Source organism: Littorina saxatilis, linkage group LG8 (genome assembly GCF_037325665.1).
Source record: "Littorina saxatilis isolate snail1 linkage group LG8, US_GU_Lsax_2.0, whole genome shotgun sequence".
NCBI lineage: Eukaryota > Metazoa > Mollusca > Gastropoda > Littorinimorpha > Littorinidae > Littorina > Littorina saxatilis.
In genome coordinates this window covers 17393740-17411201 of record NC_090252.1, presented here as the reverse complement: position 1 = coordinate 17411201, position 17462 = coordinate 17393740, and the positions used below count along the sequence as shown (strand labels likewise).

The window sequence follows — 17462 nt, the reverse complement described above, 5'->3', positions numbered from 1 at the left end:
GACGCACTCATAAATCATTCACATCTTGCAACAAACACCATACTTTGTGATATTGTTCCTTATAATTATTTAAGGGATTTCAGATACAGAGCCACTTCAGAAATCGGGTTTTTTGTCTTTGATAGGGAATAAAAGGCTGCATTTACAGCAGACGAAATTCGTACCAAAAGCGCTCAGCAGTAAATATTCCCAACTCAGCAAATGTAAAATTCAATGGTTTACCATGCACCAGAAGTTGTCTGCTGATAACACATGCATGACATAAATACTCTTATGGGTATTTTTGTGTTCTGGTATTTAATTTGATCGTTTTTAGAATTTTATATATCCGCAGCATGAAAATTCAAGATGGCGGCCTCCGCAACATTGCGTGTTTTGATTTGAGCGAAAGCAACGTTTCTGAAGGTAAGTTTTCAAGAATACGCATCCATTCACCAATGTCACATCATTTTACTGTTTAATTCTCCCCTGGGGTCTGTTATTCATCGGGTGAAGCGCTGAAATGCAGAGACTTTGTTTAATCTTGCAATAGCTCATCAGCTGGATTGTGATGCTGATAGATCTAGATCTATCTGTTGATTACAAGTAAGGAAATCATGATCGCCACGCTGGTGATTTTAAACAGATTAAACGAACTTTGAATAAAAGGCGAGAAGAAAGAGATTGTTCATGGTATGATAAATGATTAGTCCTGCCTACGTTAAGGACTTCCATAAGGTGGGGAGGGGTAGAGTCAAAAACTGAGTGAGGGTAGGCCAGATAGTAGGAATGCTAAACACTCCACTCCCCATGTCTTTACAGTGTTGTGATCAAACTTTCAAAGACGGTAGGTAACAGACAAAAGCATACAGTGTATGCTAATCAAATGAGATAAGTGGTTTTGAAAAATGAAGAGGTACCGCTCTTTGAGTTTTACAATTTTGGTTTGTTGCTTGTTTCTCATCCTTTTGCTTATTTGAAGTTGACCGTGCATTGGTGTGAATTTTATTTTTACAGGATATATACAAGAGTTACACCACATGCCGGTTCCTGGGAACAAGCGTTCTGCATTTATTCCGGTGCCACAGAAGGGAGCCGATTTCACTAGTAGTAGTACTACTGTATCAAGGTTTGTTACCTAATACATCTTAACAGTAAGATATTTTTATTTGTATTAATTGGAACATGTTTGCACATCATTTGTAAGCGACCTCTGTGAATTTGATGGGTTTAACGTACGAACCCTCACTATGGTCAACATTCTGTTAGCGACTGTTTGAAGCGAATAAATGTAGCGGTCAGAAAGATTCCAGAATCAGTTGGGTCACTGGAAACTGTGTTTGTTTGTTTTTTTAACCTGAAACAGTAAGAATTATACGAATTCATGAAATACAATTTTCTTTCATTTTGGTCTGTTGTGTGAAGACTTGCTAACCCGGCTTTGACCGACTCTCTGAGATAGTAAACACTATTCAAATACATTCAAATAAAAATGTCACTTTTCATCTTTTGTGTGAAGGGTACCCCAGGCTGATTTCCTGCACCATGGATGTAGAGGAGGCCAGACAGTCTGCTTCTCATTCCAGCTGTGTTGCGTTTTTTTCTGCTCGTGAAGTGTATCGCCACATTGCCAAAGCCATTGGCCAAGAGAAGTCACCCTGTCTGCCCATTTTGCATAGCCTTACAGGCTGTGACACTATGTCGTTCTTCAATGGTATTGGGGAATCAGAAGGCTTGGGAAGTATGGCAAGCATTTGAAGACGTCACTCAAACTTTCTTCAGGTTGTCTGCTCCTCTTTGTAAGCTGAGTACCACTGACAGGGCAGCACAAGAGCTTTTTGGTGTACATCTGTAGGACAAAACCAGCAACGTACTGGGTGTAAACAGTGCTAGACGGTACCTCTTCAGTAAAAAGAGCTGCCAAATTGACCATAATCCCCTTACAAGTGAGGTGCTGCTGCAGGACATGAGATTGAGAAGAGCCATCTACCTATTAGACTTCCAAACTCTGTGGGCTGGCAGTTCAAGGCTGGAAAGTGGGAGTCATTCTGGACGAGCTTTCAAGAGGTATCCAGCGTGTGCCGAGAACTCATGAGGTGTGCCTGCAAGAAGAGCTGTACAACAAAACGTTGCAAATGCTGCTAAGAAGGACTGCAGAGCACAGCTCTCTGCAAATGTGCTTGCATGCCTGTGAAAACTGTCAGCATCTAAACTGTGCAAAAATATTATTGCACCCATTTTCATACCCCAACTCAAACTTTTATTCCTGTGTCATTTTATTCAAACTGTCTATGCCATTAAAGGCTCGCATCTTCGCTATCTGGCACATTTTTTTTAACATCATCATTTACGCCGTCAAAATAAGGATACCCTTGACGTGACAAAGAGATGTGACAAAAACTTCGGGTACCTTTTAAAAAGCCGACGACAATTCCTGAGGCACAACTGGGTCACTGTTGTATACGAAGAGAAAGTCAACTTGATTATCCATCCAGAACAGGTTGTTTTATTTCGCCATCTTGCATATTTCTAGTGTTGTGCCATTGTACCTACTGATGTATGTGTCGATCTCACGGATGAGATGTTTATGTGTCAAATTTGAGGGATACCCAAGTCAACTAAAATCCATGTATTTTAGCAATGACCAAGTGGGTTGCGTTGAAACTTTCAGGAATGTGTGTCTACGCACGAGGCGTAGTTCAACCGTTTGAGTACACTTTCAAATCTTCACGAAATAATATTTTAAAAACTGCCACAGGTTTGTTGGCTTACATCCCACATATTTTTGACTTCGCATGTATATATGACAGATGGTTGTTTCAAGTACTGCCAAAGTTTCTTTTGAGTATAGACACTTGCCGGAATGTGCTAGTTGTGTAAACACATGAGAACAAACAACGTTTTCGAAATACAGCGATTATGAATTTTAGTCCACTTTTGAGTTGATACATTACATTTTTATCAGTTTTATTTTGGGGGTACCCTTATTTGGGCGGCGGTCAAATAACCCATGTAAAGGCCACCTTTTATCTTAAAAGTGTTCCAGTTAGCCAAGTTGAGTGCCCTCAATAGCATACATTGAATATAACAGCACAGGAATGAATGTTTTCGTTTTGGTATGAAAATTGGTGCAATATATTTATTTTTGCACAGTTTAGGTAATCCACAAATTCTTCAACCCTGCCACCCACACCGTCCAATCATTCTCTGCACCAACAATACATGTATTGTTTGTTTAAAAATGTGTTTGTGTTAGTTTCTATTGCAAGAGAATGTCTTGTAGCATCAAAAATGCCTAAATACCCTTTTATTGGCGGCCATTTTGAAAATTGTAAAAAAACTACTGATTTCTTAATTTTTTCACGGTGGCTCTGTATCAGGTTTTGTTAAGCAAAAGCAAATGTCCATTTACGCCAAATTTGCTGTTAATCACATGTAGTGAAATATGCCTAACATACCCAACCGTTTACACTGGCGGCCATTTTGAAAAATTGTTTAAAAACTACCCATTTTTTTATTTTTCGCGATGGCTCTGTATCAGGTTTTGTTAAGCACATAAAACTCTTCATATTTGCTTAATTTGGTGTTTGTTGCATGATTTGAATGATTTTGCAACATAGGAGCCCCACTATAGGTGCTAGTTACTGATCGGACTGAGTTAGGGGTAAACGCTAGGTAAAGTTAAAGTGTAACTAAACAGACATTTTGAAGTGTCAGCTTTACTGAATTGCTTTATGTTTTGTCCAAGTATAGACCTGTAGAAGCGATACTGGACGATTTTTCCAACGTTTACTGTGTTTTCTGATTTACTACGATTTTTTAAAAGTGTTGAACCCATTTCAGATTTACCTGATTATCTGTTCTTGATTTGATACTGATCTCTCTGGAGGCCCAGATGATCTTCAACATGTTGGAGAACAATTATGTATATTGCTGATTATAGCCTAGTTGTCCCGGTAGTGCGCACGAAACATCCATTTTAACTCCGGTATTTTATATTTGTTCACATTTACAGTGGTTTCATTGTTGACAAAATCAGTGAGTTAAACAAATTGTTTGGCACTATGTTGTGTTTTCTTGTATTGTTCTTGAATGAATCGTTAGAGAATGACAGACGCGCTAGAACATACTCCTGCCATCTGTTACGCACACCCTTCCTCACTCAAACCTGTTCGCGTTCAGCACTAAACAACTTTGATTGCATAGACAGCTACAAACTTACACGCTTACATGCACAAACTCTAACATTTACACAACTAATTAATTGTGTCATTAATGGTCTCAGAATTATGTGTTCAACATTCCTTCTACGCCCTTCCTAAGACACGCACGAACATCGACACACACACACACACACACACGCACACACGCACACACACACACGCACACGCACATACATACGCACATACACATACACATATACACATACACACACGCACACACACACACGCACACGCACATACACACACACACATACACACACAAACACACATACACGCACACACACACACACACACACACACACACACACACACACACATACACACTCTGACATTGTTCATGGACGGTTACTTTAAATTATCAACAAAAACCAAAAAGGAACAAAGCAGTAAACAACTATGTGTACACAAGACAGAACGAAACTCACGTTTCACGTTTACACTTTGGCAAATACACACATATGACACACACATGGCACACAGAGAAAACACTCACACCAAACACACACACACACACACGCACGCACGCACGCACGCACGCACGCACACACACACACACACACCCACGCACACACACACACACACATACATATACACACACACACACACACACACACACACACACACACACACACACACACACGCACATTGTGCGTGAAAAGACCGGACACCGTATGTTTGTTTGTTTATTTGTTGCTTAACGTCCAGCCGACTACGCAGAGCCATATCAGGACGAGGAAGGGGGGGATGAAGGGGGCCACTTGTCAAGCGATTCCTGTTTACAAATGCACTAACCCATTACTTGTGTCCCAGCAGGCTTTAGTAAAACTAAATTAATACCTACTGGAAGATTACCAGTTTCCAGTATGTTAAAATAGGCTTAACTTATCTACTGCTGGACTTACATCAGAACACTAACAGATTAAACTATACATGAATCGCGAGACAAGCGGAAAGAGAAGAGATTTTTGGAAAAAATACAGGTGAATGAGCAAGAAGGCAGAAAAAAGAAAAGAATTCACGAAGAAAAAGAGAGCATGACAGGAAAGAGGAACCAAAAATCTACCTAACAGCAAACTAGAAAGCTCCTGCGGTTCCAAAAACAGGAGGGGCCTTTAATTTCATAACCGCAGTGCCCCACTGCGGGAGAATCGAATAAACACAATCATGGACACAACTCAATACAATGTATGGGTTATTTGCAGGAAATATATATGTTCACTATCAGTATTTCTCTCTGTGACACCAAGTTTCAAGTTTCAAGTTTTTTATTAGTCCATAACCCCTGGGGGCATTTTGAACAATAAATACAATCAATACAATCATGATATATGCTAATATAATAAATAAATAAAAATTAAAAAGATTATGAAAAACTGTTACAGATTCTATTAATAAAGTCCAAAATATTCTTTAGCAATTTCTTTTTGTTAGTAGCAAACAACTTTTTAAAATTAAGTGCATTAGGTTTTTTCCAATAGTAAGGTGGTAACAACTCAGCTCTTTCTTCTTTGAAAAAATCACAGACAAATAAATAATGGAATTCATCACCTATGTCTTGTGATACACATTTGGTGCAATTTCTTTCTGACCTCGAGATGTTAAGATAACGTTCTTTCTGTACGGGCAAATTGTTGTTTAATGTTCTGAACATCATTGCAACACATTGCTGGTATGGCAGGTGTGTGACATAGTCTCCACATGCAAAAATATCTTTAAACATTCGATAATTCCAAAACATATTTTTTGTTCCAATTTCTGTAAACCATTTGTAAAGTCTCTTTCTGTAATTTTCCCTCTTCCCTTAAAAATATTCCTAATCCGCTGAAAGGTTAGGCATGACCCGTAGGTACCCTTGGCAAAATACGCTACTGCAAATATTACATTAACAAAAAAAGATGTATTGTTTGGTCTTTCTTTCTTTATTTTGTGTTAAACGTCGTTTTCAACCGTTCAAGGTTATATCGCGACGGTATTGTTTGGTTACTCTCCAGAAGTGCAAACCCCCATAAACAAAAGTATTAATCATATTTTGCTCATTTCAAAAATGTGTATCAGTAAGTATAGATATGGTAGGCCTATTGATTTAAATGTGATGTTAGGATATGAATTAGCGTTGCGATATTTCAGTATTGTGTAAATATTGAAGGATGAATGATGATACGTAGTCTATACACAACAAAAAAGTATGCAGTTACAAATTAACCACAATCAAACACATTGTAACTATATTTAACAGGCTTCTCCTATGTAGATGACAAACATAACATCTACATTCTACGAGACAAATGATCACAGAATACATATTTATATCAAACTAGATGATTACCCGCTTCGCCGGGTACCGGCTTCGCCGGGAAGAAGTAGAGCCGAATACCTGGCGAGTGGCGCACCGTACCGTACCGTACGCCGGCTTCGCCGTACGCGATTGACGCCACACGAAGGAAGGGAGATAAACGCGCAAAACACTGGAGAATATAAGGAAGAGTTACTGGGAATGAATGTACCGAAAAAAAACCCATAAAAACCAAAATCGGTTCAGCGCTGCGACCAGATTGTGTCCGGGGTGTACCTGAATATGCCCACCAAATTTGAAGCAGATCTATCGAGAACTTTGGTCGTGCATAGCGAACACACAGACAGACACACACAAGCCGTATATAGATATAGATATATGGGCAAAAGAAAGATTGATAGGAAAGGTAAAGAAAACAGAGAGAGAGAGAAAGAAAGAGAGAGAGAGAGAGAGAGAGAGAGAGAGAGAAGAGAGAAGAGAGAGAGAGAGAGAGAGAGAGAGAGAGAGAGAGAGAGAGAGAGAGAGAGAGAGAGAGAGAGAGAGAGAGAGAGAGAGAGAGAGAATACGAATACGAATGGTGTATTTGCTTTAGGCCGCATGCCTTTAGCAAGGGGTAGGGGGTTGGGGGCTGAAATACATGATCTTTTTGAAATATTCGAACCGAAGAATGTTAGTGCGATTCACCATATTGGTAGGGCCTAAAAAAAAAAATAGGTGTGGTTACGGTAACCCGACCTACCCTATTTTTAGGGGCCGACCCTATACATTTGTATTACATTTGTCAAAACAAAACAAACAAAAACAAGTAAACAAGTGCAGAAAACGCAATGAAAGCGAAAGCGCCCGAGTTGCACACTTATTTCCCTGTCAAGTAGGTTTAATTTGTACACATTAGAAAAAAAAGTTTAAAAAAAAAAGTGATTGCCTACCTTCCTACCCTATTCTTTTTGGCTATGTTACCGTAACCACACTTTTTTTTGTTTTGTTTGCCTAAGCCACAATCGTGTGTTTGCTTTTGCACCGCGGAATGTCATATGTGTTTTTGAGTTTGCATCGTCGGGAACTGGTGCTGATCAGCCCAGGTACAGTCTTATCACAGCGATCAAAGCCTCCAAGTGGTATGTAGCCCTCTCCTCCACGACAGAGTCCTCGTTGCCCAGGGGAGTCCAGCGACGCAGACAGCGCAGTGTGTAGTCCTCCAGCTCTGTCATCACACTCTTGTACATCTTGTACATCTCTGCTCGTTGACGTCATAGCGGAGAATTAGATCGTTGGATTCACATACCAGTACGTGCATGTTGAACCGCTTGTCGATGAAACAAGTCCTGAAACTGTGTTGTTTATACGACTGTCTCTCAGCTTGCCTTATTACACCCCCGGTATAGGGGTGTGTATAGGTTTCGCTCGATGTGTTTGTTTGTGTGTTTGTTTGTGTGTTTGTGTTCGCATATAGATCTCAAGAATGAACGGACCGATCGTCACCAAACTTGGTGAACAGGTTCTATACATTCCTGAGACGGTCCTTACAAAAATTGGGACCAGTCAAACACACGGTTAGGGAGTTATTGGTGGATTAAAATTATACAAGGACTTATACAGGGACATCTTCATGGTCAAAGGGAAATAACCATTCTCACTCAGTCACTGCCACCAACTGAGAAGGTTATTTCCCTTTGACGGGGGTGTTTTTCCTACCTCGTAGGAATTTATTGTTTATGTCTGCTTTTCAACTGCGATATCACCGCGTGTATGCCATCAAGGTTGAAGCCTGCTTGCTCTGCTCTGTCTTGAATGACCCGCTCCCCCTCTGCCTCCTCCCCGTCACAGCTGACCACAGTTTTCGTGTCATCTACCATGCAGTAGTTCGTGTTGTGGTTGTTTGTCACAGAACGTGCATTAAACCGATCAGCTGCACGCATTTTACCCGATAGCAATGACACACGTTCATAATTATGTCGTTGCACGCTCGGCTAGCTGCTCTGAGCCACGAATAATGGCGACTCAGGAATGTCCACTTGTTTACATGATAGGTTTTCGTCTGCTACAGTGTTATCAACTTCGCGCTGTTGCAATTTGTCTGGGGACGGTGAAAACAGAGGGGTAGGTCGATAAACTGTACCGCTTGCCTCTTGCTGTTCGTGTTTTTGGCTTTAATCGTAGTTTCTTTGTTCTGCTCGTCTGGCGTCGCGTCTCAGCTGGCTCGGGGGTTCCAGGCGAAAGCGCTGGTCGGTCGTGGTAGAGGTAGAAATGGCGGTTGAACCCGGACCGGTCAATCTTAAAACGACGACGGTTGTACGACCTTCCCGCTGCAATTTTCCAGGAAGTCATTTTGTTTTCGTTTAGAAAGGCCTCCAGTTACACCTTCACAGCTGTTGGTAGGCCAACAACTTCCTTCATGGTGGAGAACATGGTTCAATTCTCGCTTCAATACTGGAGCTGATCAAAGAGCGCCCTGCTCGATCACGTCACGTGACAGACCCCTGCACCTGCTATGTATCAGAGACGGAGAGAGAGAGAGAGAGAGAGAGAGAGAGAGAGAGAGAAAGAGAGAGATAGTGTGTGTGTATGTGTATGTGCGTGTGTGTGTGTGTGTGTGTGTGTGTGTACGTATGTGTGTATGTGTGTATGTGTGTGTCTGTTTGTGTGTAACAAGCATCAACACAAGCACAGCAACTTCGAAGTAAAGGTAAGAAAATAAGGTAAAAGGGGGGGGAGCGGGTGGAGATAGGTGAGATGATAAAAAGACAAATCACGTGCCATGGCAGACAAAACGAGAGGAGAGGGGGGGGGGGGGGGTGGTTGGCGACAGAGTGATTGGAGAAAGGTTAGGGTTTGGTTAAAGATTTAACAAGGAGTGTAGACAGTTTGACACCATCAGCGCCGGGGCAATTAATTTCCACGGAGGCAAGAACAATGGTAGGAACCGAACTGTCCCCCGGACCGAACCCGTGACCAAGCGTACGTCCCAACCCGACACAGTCCCAAAACAGACCCAGATAATATATTCTTCTCCCTACGTCTCCCTTCTCTCTTACTTTATAAACTTTAAAAATAAAATTGCATATGGAGAAAAGACGAATTATTCCTGTAGTCGCCTTTCTCCACAAAAATAACGCAAACAAACGGCCAATACCGGGGCATCAGAGTATTTTGTGTTTCTGCCGTGATCAAATGTGTCACACGTGGGTAATAACGGCATGTACTTCTTTGCCAGGATTAAAGTGGAGTTTCAAAATGTCATGACAGTCTTAACACTTTCGGTGATTGACTTGGCGATTAGTGGGAAAGTACTGTCACGATGAGTAACATGAACATGACGTGGAAAAAAAACCCTTCAGTTTCAGTCTCGAAACAGCTCGTGCTTAAGCTAAAGTTAATACCAAACGTGGCTATGTATAATATCACGTGCAGACTGCACAAGCGATAACATCAACAGGGAACAGAAGTAAACGATTGCAACAGGATATTTTCAGTTAAAAGTGCCGATCTTCTGGTCATTATTGTCGTATGTAAAATAAAAGCAGAAGAATTAAGTGTCCGTTGTGTTATGTACACCCGGAACATGTCATTATCGGTGTGCGTTTGAAGTAAAAGACCGGTATTGGTCCGAATTTTACGTGGACAATATTCTGCAATTGGATGTTTCCTCCTCGGCCTAGAGTCGATTCCTAAACGTAATTCCCTCTTGTCTTAAAATTCGTCCAAAAAATGTATGTTGCGTCAGCTTCGGTCTCAATAGTTCCAGCATCATATGTGACCCTCCATCACGGAGTGAGTCAAATGTCAACTTGCGCGGTTCTGCGCCAGGCCTAATATATGTCCCGGGGGGTGTCAGATATCAGTGTAACCTTAGTCACAGGCTTATAACTAGAACAGTTGTTGCTCTTTTCTAAAACGGGTGTCACCACTGGGAAGAACATCAACAACTCTTAAAGAAAAGGTAAAAATATAACAATCTTGCAAAGGTGACACGCGACTCATTCCGTGGTGGGGGGTCACATATGTCAGTTACGAACAAATTGGACTGTTTCAGACTGCTGCCGGTCCTTTGTTGACAGTAGTCCTTTAGAACTATGGGCAGGGTTTTTCTCGTCCGTCTCCCTGCTTTAATTGTTCTTGTTTCTGTCGCCTCATCTCTTCCACGTCCGTGTACACGTCATATCCCCCACACGCACCTGTTGCAGACATAAAACCTGACACACTCAGGGAGCTCTTTGTAGTCAACCAAAACTAGCGTAGCCCTACCAATGCAAACGACACAGACATTAAACTAGCCGAATGGTAAGGTTTTGGAACACTGGTTAGTGTCAAACTAGAAATTATATGTTTGAAAAGTGTGTCTATTGATTAGGATGTGAATGTAATTGTGTGTGTGTGTGTGTGTGTGTGTGTGTGTGTGTGTGAGTGTGTGTGTTGGTGTGTGTGTGTGTGTGAGTGTGTTTATGTGTGTTTGTGTGTGTGTGTGTGTGTGTGTGTACTATTGCCAAACATTTAAATTATGATGTTAGACCCACCTTCTTCAGATGTGTCACCCACCAGACTGCTGATCTCTGTGTAGTCGCCTTCTTCCCCTGAAATGCAAACGATATGTCAAAACGAGTGAAATGAATAAGATGCAAAAGCAAGACTAAGTGCAGAACATTATTTTTGCAAAAGCTTCCTCGGCAATCAGTCGTTACAATAAATTACGGTAGACAAGATCTGTTATATGTTACCACAGCAGCTTTCTTGCCTCTATAAAATGTATACTGTTACTGTACTGTCTGAAAGTCCACACACCACTCATGGGCCTTGCATTCCATTCCGTAGCTGTCGTCATGTCAATCCCGTCAACGTTAACGGGAGTGTCTGGTAGCGGTAACCTCCCACGACTGTCAATTGCACTCGGCGGTGTAGGTAACGGCATTTTCGGTCGTGTGTCGATGGATCGGGGGGTGCCTGGCTGGTCACACGGACCCTCCACATACAGGTAATTGTTGACCATCAGGCTCACGTTGGATCCGCTGTACAAAGCCTTGGAAAGCACTGCTGGAGGAAAAACGTCATGTATATATCAGAGAGAGAGAGAGAGAGAGAGAGAGAGAGAGAGAGAGAGAGAGAGAGAGAGAGAGAGAGAGGGATAGAGAGAGAGAGACAGACAGAGACAGAAAGACAGAAAGGGAGAGAGAGAGAGAGCGAGAGAAAGAGAGAGAGAAGAGAGAGATAGGGGGAGAGAGGGGGTGGAGAGAAAGGGAGAGAGAGAGAAGGGGGTGAAGATGGAGAGGGTGGAGAGAGAGATGAGGTGGGGGGAGGAGATAGAGATAGCCAAGCAGGCAAACATACAGGCAGACAAACAGAGACAGACATACAGATCAGGGAGACAGTCTTATTATGGCTTAAAATGCCATACCATATACTTTGTATCCTGCACTTTTGACAGATGAGTTATTTCTAAAATGCTGGCTGTTAGACCATGATAGGACACTTGTAGATACATTAAAGTCATATCAACATGAGCCTACAGTTTATTTGTGTATTTGTAATTTCGTACTTGTTTGTTTTTCTCCATCAAAAGAAAGTATCCATGCTACCATTTAGAGGGTCACCTAAACTTAATCAGTGTTGGTCAAATTATAGTCATACGATGAACTCAAATAAATGTCGATGTTGGTTGACTGTGTCATGTTTGTTTTAATATGCACCACATAGCATTCGGGGAAAAAAACGTTACGGACATATAATTATGCAGACGATTGCAATTTTGGTAAGTGTAATCTCATGCTCAATTGCAACTCGTATTTCAATGGCCAGTGATATTCATGACCTCAAGGGAGGCAACCACATCGATACACAAATTAATTCTTAAACAAATCGCTGAAGGTCTACGTGCAATTTCGTTATGCCAGAACAATGTTGAATAGCATTTTGATAGTGCTTACGTACTGAAATCTGCAGAGACCACATTGTCGGGTTCTTGGGATTGCGAAACTGAACGATACAAGTCTACACCCTGCAGTCTACACATTATTTGCCATGATGAAAATTGTAAATCCGCAAGCGTAAATAATAGCACTTTAATTTTTGGTAAAAAAAAAAAAGCACAGATCATTACCAGCATGTGTTCCGACGCAGAGTGGTTCTGGCTCATTGCGTGTCAGGCACATAGACGAGGGCCTGGAAAAGATAATAAATGAGTTGACATTTGCTGAGGTCAAAATAGTCTGTCGTTCTGTCTGTCTGCTTGTTATGTTTGTCTGTCTGTCAGCCAGTCTGTCTGTCTCTTTTTACATTTAGTAAAGTTTTGACTAAATGTTTTAACATGGAGGGGGAATCGAGACGACGGTCGTGGTGTATGCGTGTGTGTGTGTGTGTGTGTGTGTGTGTGTGTGTGTGTGTGTGTGTGTGTGTGTGTGTGTGTGTGTGTGTGTGTGTGTGTGTGTGTGTCTGTGTGTGTGTCTGTCTGTGCGTGTATGTGTGTAGAGCGATTCAGACCAAACTACTGGACCGATCTTTGTGAAATTTTACATGAGAGTTCCTGGGAATGATATCCCAGGAACTTTGTTTTCCTTTTTTCGATAAATACTTTTGATGACGTCATATCCGGCTTTTTGTAAAAGTTGAGGCGGCACTGTCACACCCTCATTTTTCAATCAAATTGATTGAAATTTTGGCCAAGCAATCTTCGACGAAGGCCGGACTTCGGTAATGCATTTCAGCTTGGTGGCTTAAAAATTAATTTATGACTTTGGTCATTAAAAATCTGAAAATTGTAAACAAATTAATTTTTGCATAAAACTTTCCAGATTTACGTTCATCTTATTCTGCATTATTTTCTGATTCCAAAAACATATAAATATGTTATATTTGGATTAAAAACAAGCTCTGAAAAGTTAAAAAATATAAAAATGATGATCAAAATTAATTTTTTGAAATCAATTTAAAAACACTTTCATCTTATTCCTTGTCGGTTCCTGATTCCAAAAACATATAGATATGATATGTTTGGATTAAAAACACGCTCAGAAAGTTAACAAAGAGAGGTACAGAAAAGCGTGCTATCCTTCTCAGCGCAACCACTACCCCGCTCTTCTTGTCAATTTCAATGCCTTTGCCATGAGCGGTGGACTGACGATGCTACGAGTATACGGTCTTGCTGAAAAATTGCATTGCGTTCAGTTTCATTCTGTGAGTTCGACAGCTTGACTAAATGTTGTATTTTCGCCTTACGCGACTTGTTTATGTCTGTCGCTGCGTGCATGCATGTTTGTCTGTCTCCGTATTTCTGACTCGCTGTCTCCACACACACACACACACACGCACACACGCACACCCACAACCACACACACACACACACACACACACACACACACACACACTCACATACACACACGCACACACACACACATACATACACACACACACGCGCACACTCACACACACAAACACACGCACACACACACATACACACACATACACACGCGCACACTCACGCACACACACACACACATCCCGCATAAAATACAAACACACTAAAAACATGTGTGCTAGCATATACATACCTCGTCTTGATCTCTGCAAGAGAATATAAATCACGAGTTAGGACAATCTAAGACACGTTATTTGTTTTGTGAGTCTTTATTAAACAAAACAAAACAAACTAGAAACAAGACTTGTTTGTTAAACGATGAAGACATTTAACCCGCACACTTAACAAACTCTTGATGAACAATACATCGTCATGTGTCAAGTATGAGTCAGGTGTCGATAGTATATGTTGTTCGATGATATCATTTAAATCTATGCAATTGCATTTGAAGCAGCTTTTCCGGTCTATTTCTCTCACATACGTCTTGACACTCTTGATACTGTTAACAAGTAAGTGAACTTCCCTTTGATACTTTGCTGTCTGGGGATGTTTTGTCACATCATATATTTGTAAACAAAATAACTAGCCATTTGGTTTCATGTTCTCGTATAACTATTCTTGGGAATATTACTGCCACTCTTAAGTGTGGTCGTTCTAAAGAGAACATTAAATTAGCCATTAGTATTCCATATTCGAATGTTGCAGTCACTTACTGTTAACACTCTGGTGAAGGCTGCGCATCATGAAGACCAGGATGATGACGACGCTTATAGCGATAACTGACACAATCCCTGTGATAAGTAGCTTCAGTCTCTCATACTGAGTGAGCTCATGCCCTGGTTCATCTGTGAAAAACAAAACAGTTTACTCGTCAAACTAACCAGCCAGCCAGCGTGACAGCTGACAAACACACGAATAACAAGAAATTCCTCCGAGGTAGGAAAAACACCCCCGTTGGTCAAAGGGAAATAACCATTCTCACTGCCACCAACTGAGAAGGTTATTTCCCTTTGACCATTAATATGTCCCTCTATAAGTCCTTGTAGAATCATCATCCACCAATAACTCCCTAACCGTGTGTTTGACTGGTCCCAATTTTTGTAAGGACCGTCTCAGGAATGTATAGAACCTGTTCACCAAGTTTGGTGACGATCGGTCCGTTCATTCTTGAGATCTATATGCGAACACAAACACACAAACACACAAACAAACAAACAAACAAACAAACACATCGACCGAATCCTATACACACCCTTATACCGGGGGTGTAATAAACTAGTAAGCAACACAGTTAACCAACGGATGAAACATCTAACTGGTCGGGTGGGTCTGAGTAAGAAACTAACTTTTTCCTCGAGATTATTTGTTTGGGGTAAGGTAACCTAACTAGACAGACTGTCATGCGAGTGTTGTGACCTTATTAGCGCAGTCAGTTTGAATTAACTAATGACACAATTGATGAATTGCTGTTTACACAATGTCTCTTCAAGTTTGTGAACTGCTGATGTTGAATCCTTGTGAACTTCCAGAGTAGTTTCTTACTTCGTCTTTAGGATTTAGATATGGAGGTTTCACAACACTGATACGTTTACTTTTTAACGGGTATTCTATATACGTATTCTGAGTTGAACTTGGCCATTTGTACCAAGGTGAATTCTATATTTTAAAAGATTTGTTTGACCTTTACGATGACCTTTGAAAAATACGGTATTTTGTACCAGCAACAACAAGACAAACAACAATAACAACCAAATAATAACAACTCCTTCTAGTAAATGTTATAAGCTTCATTTGTTCTTTCTTGTAGAATAGGTATATATCTGAACTTATATAAAGGATTGGGGGACCCGACGCAAACAAAGGTGTGTGTGTGTGTGTGTGTGTGTGTGTGTGTGTGTGTGTGTGTGTGTGTGTGTGTGTGTGTGTGTGTGTGTGTGTGTGTGTGTGTGTGTGTGTGTGTGTGTGTTTGTGTCTATGTACGTGTGTGCAGGAACATTGATGATTCACCTGTCTTGTCTGGAGACTCGGTCTCTTGCACTGTGTCTGTAAGTGCAAATGATAAAAAATAAATTACAAAGTAAAAAGTTAGTGAACCCTTTATACAATTAATTTACTTGCTGTAAAGTTACACGAAACTTTTTTTGAAAGAATACTGACTTCAACAAATAGCAAGTGTTAATGTTTATTTTCATAATGCATAATAATATAATCCAAAAACGTGTGGTAACTCGGTTCCATGCTTCGTAAACAATTATGTGTGAGGCAGGAGTGCCAAATGTATACCTGTGGAACTCCAAACGCACAGGCTCAAAGTAAGCAAAAGGACGGAACTTATTATCAGTTTAAAGAGAATGGCCCTCGTCGTAGGTATTTGAGAGTATAAAACGTGTTACTTCTGATTTAACGCGTGTAACACATATTGACAAATGTGCACTTCATTTTGCTGTCTAGTATATGTAAATACACGCACAAACACAAATTCACACAGACACACACAGACACACACAGACACACACACACACACACACACACACACACACACACTAGCACATGCACGTGTACTAACACACACACACACTAGCACATGCACACACACACACACACACACACACACGCACTGAAGTACACACACAAGTACACACACAAGTACACACACACACACACACACATATACACACGCACACACACACACATACTAGCACATGCACATACACACACACACACACCCACACCCACACACATACACACACACACACACAAAACACACACACACACACACACACACACATACAAAACTGCACATAATCACACACGATCAGAGAGAAAGAGAAAAGGACAGACAGAGGGAGGCAGACACACAGGTATCACATAGGCATACTGACGGACCTGTCCAGGATTGTTTGCTCACGGCCTTTGTGGAAAGTGTGCCGTCTTCTGTCGTTGCGCTGGCAGCTTCAGAACAGTCTGAATATAGCATCGATACTTTCAACCGAAAGTGAGTATATGACACTCAGCAAGTAAGTGAACACCTTTAAAGCGAAGTTTTTTTGTTTGTTTTTCTCCCTAGAGATTGGTTCCAAATAACTCCCTCTTACTCTCAGGCTGTCTGTCTTTTGAGTCCTTACGTCCCTTTACTTCTTAAATGCACACTTGGTTTTAATTGCACCAACCAGCGCATTTTGTTTGTGTTTGTTGTTCTCTTTGTTGTTGTAATAACCTGTAAATAAATGGCTTCATCACAAAGCAACGGCAACAAAGAGTATGCTTATCGTTATTACTGTAAGGTGCTGGATACCTAATTGGTTGCAAAGTACAATTATAGTGTTCAAATGCTTCGTGTGGCCCTTTTCCTGCGCCATTTGTGTTGATGTTGGTACCTTTGTGTTTCTAATAACCTCAACTTTTTGTGTACATCATGTTAACTGTGAGTAATGAGTTAAACATTTGAGAATGGCCCACAAACACAGGTAATTGGTTCTATCAGATGAGGTACACTATTTGAGTAGTCAACTGTTGCCAGCTGTTGTTACTCGCTCAATTGGCTACTGTTTCAAGTCTATTTCATGTTAACATAATCATATCAACAAACCAATCATTATTGCCGTCATCTACAATGCACATT

General features: G+C 41.0%; 1 long non-coding RNA gene across 1 annotated transcript in view; it reads left to right on the top strand.

The window, feature by feature from the left end:
* Nucleotides 1–784: 784 nt before the first annotated feature.
* Nucleotides 785–17462, top strand: part of LOC138972959 (uncharacterized) — a 281386-nt gene continuing 264708 nt past the window's right edge. Inside the window, exons 1-2 of the long non-coding RNA XR_011457829.1 lie at nucleotides 785–1108; nucleotides 1499–3613. This is a non-coding gene — a long non-coding RNA (uncharacterized lncRNA). The remainder of the gene's footprint in view (nucleotides 1109–1498; nucleotides 3614–17462) is intronic.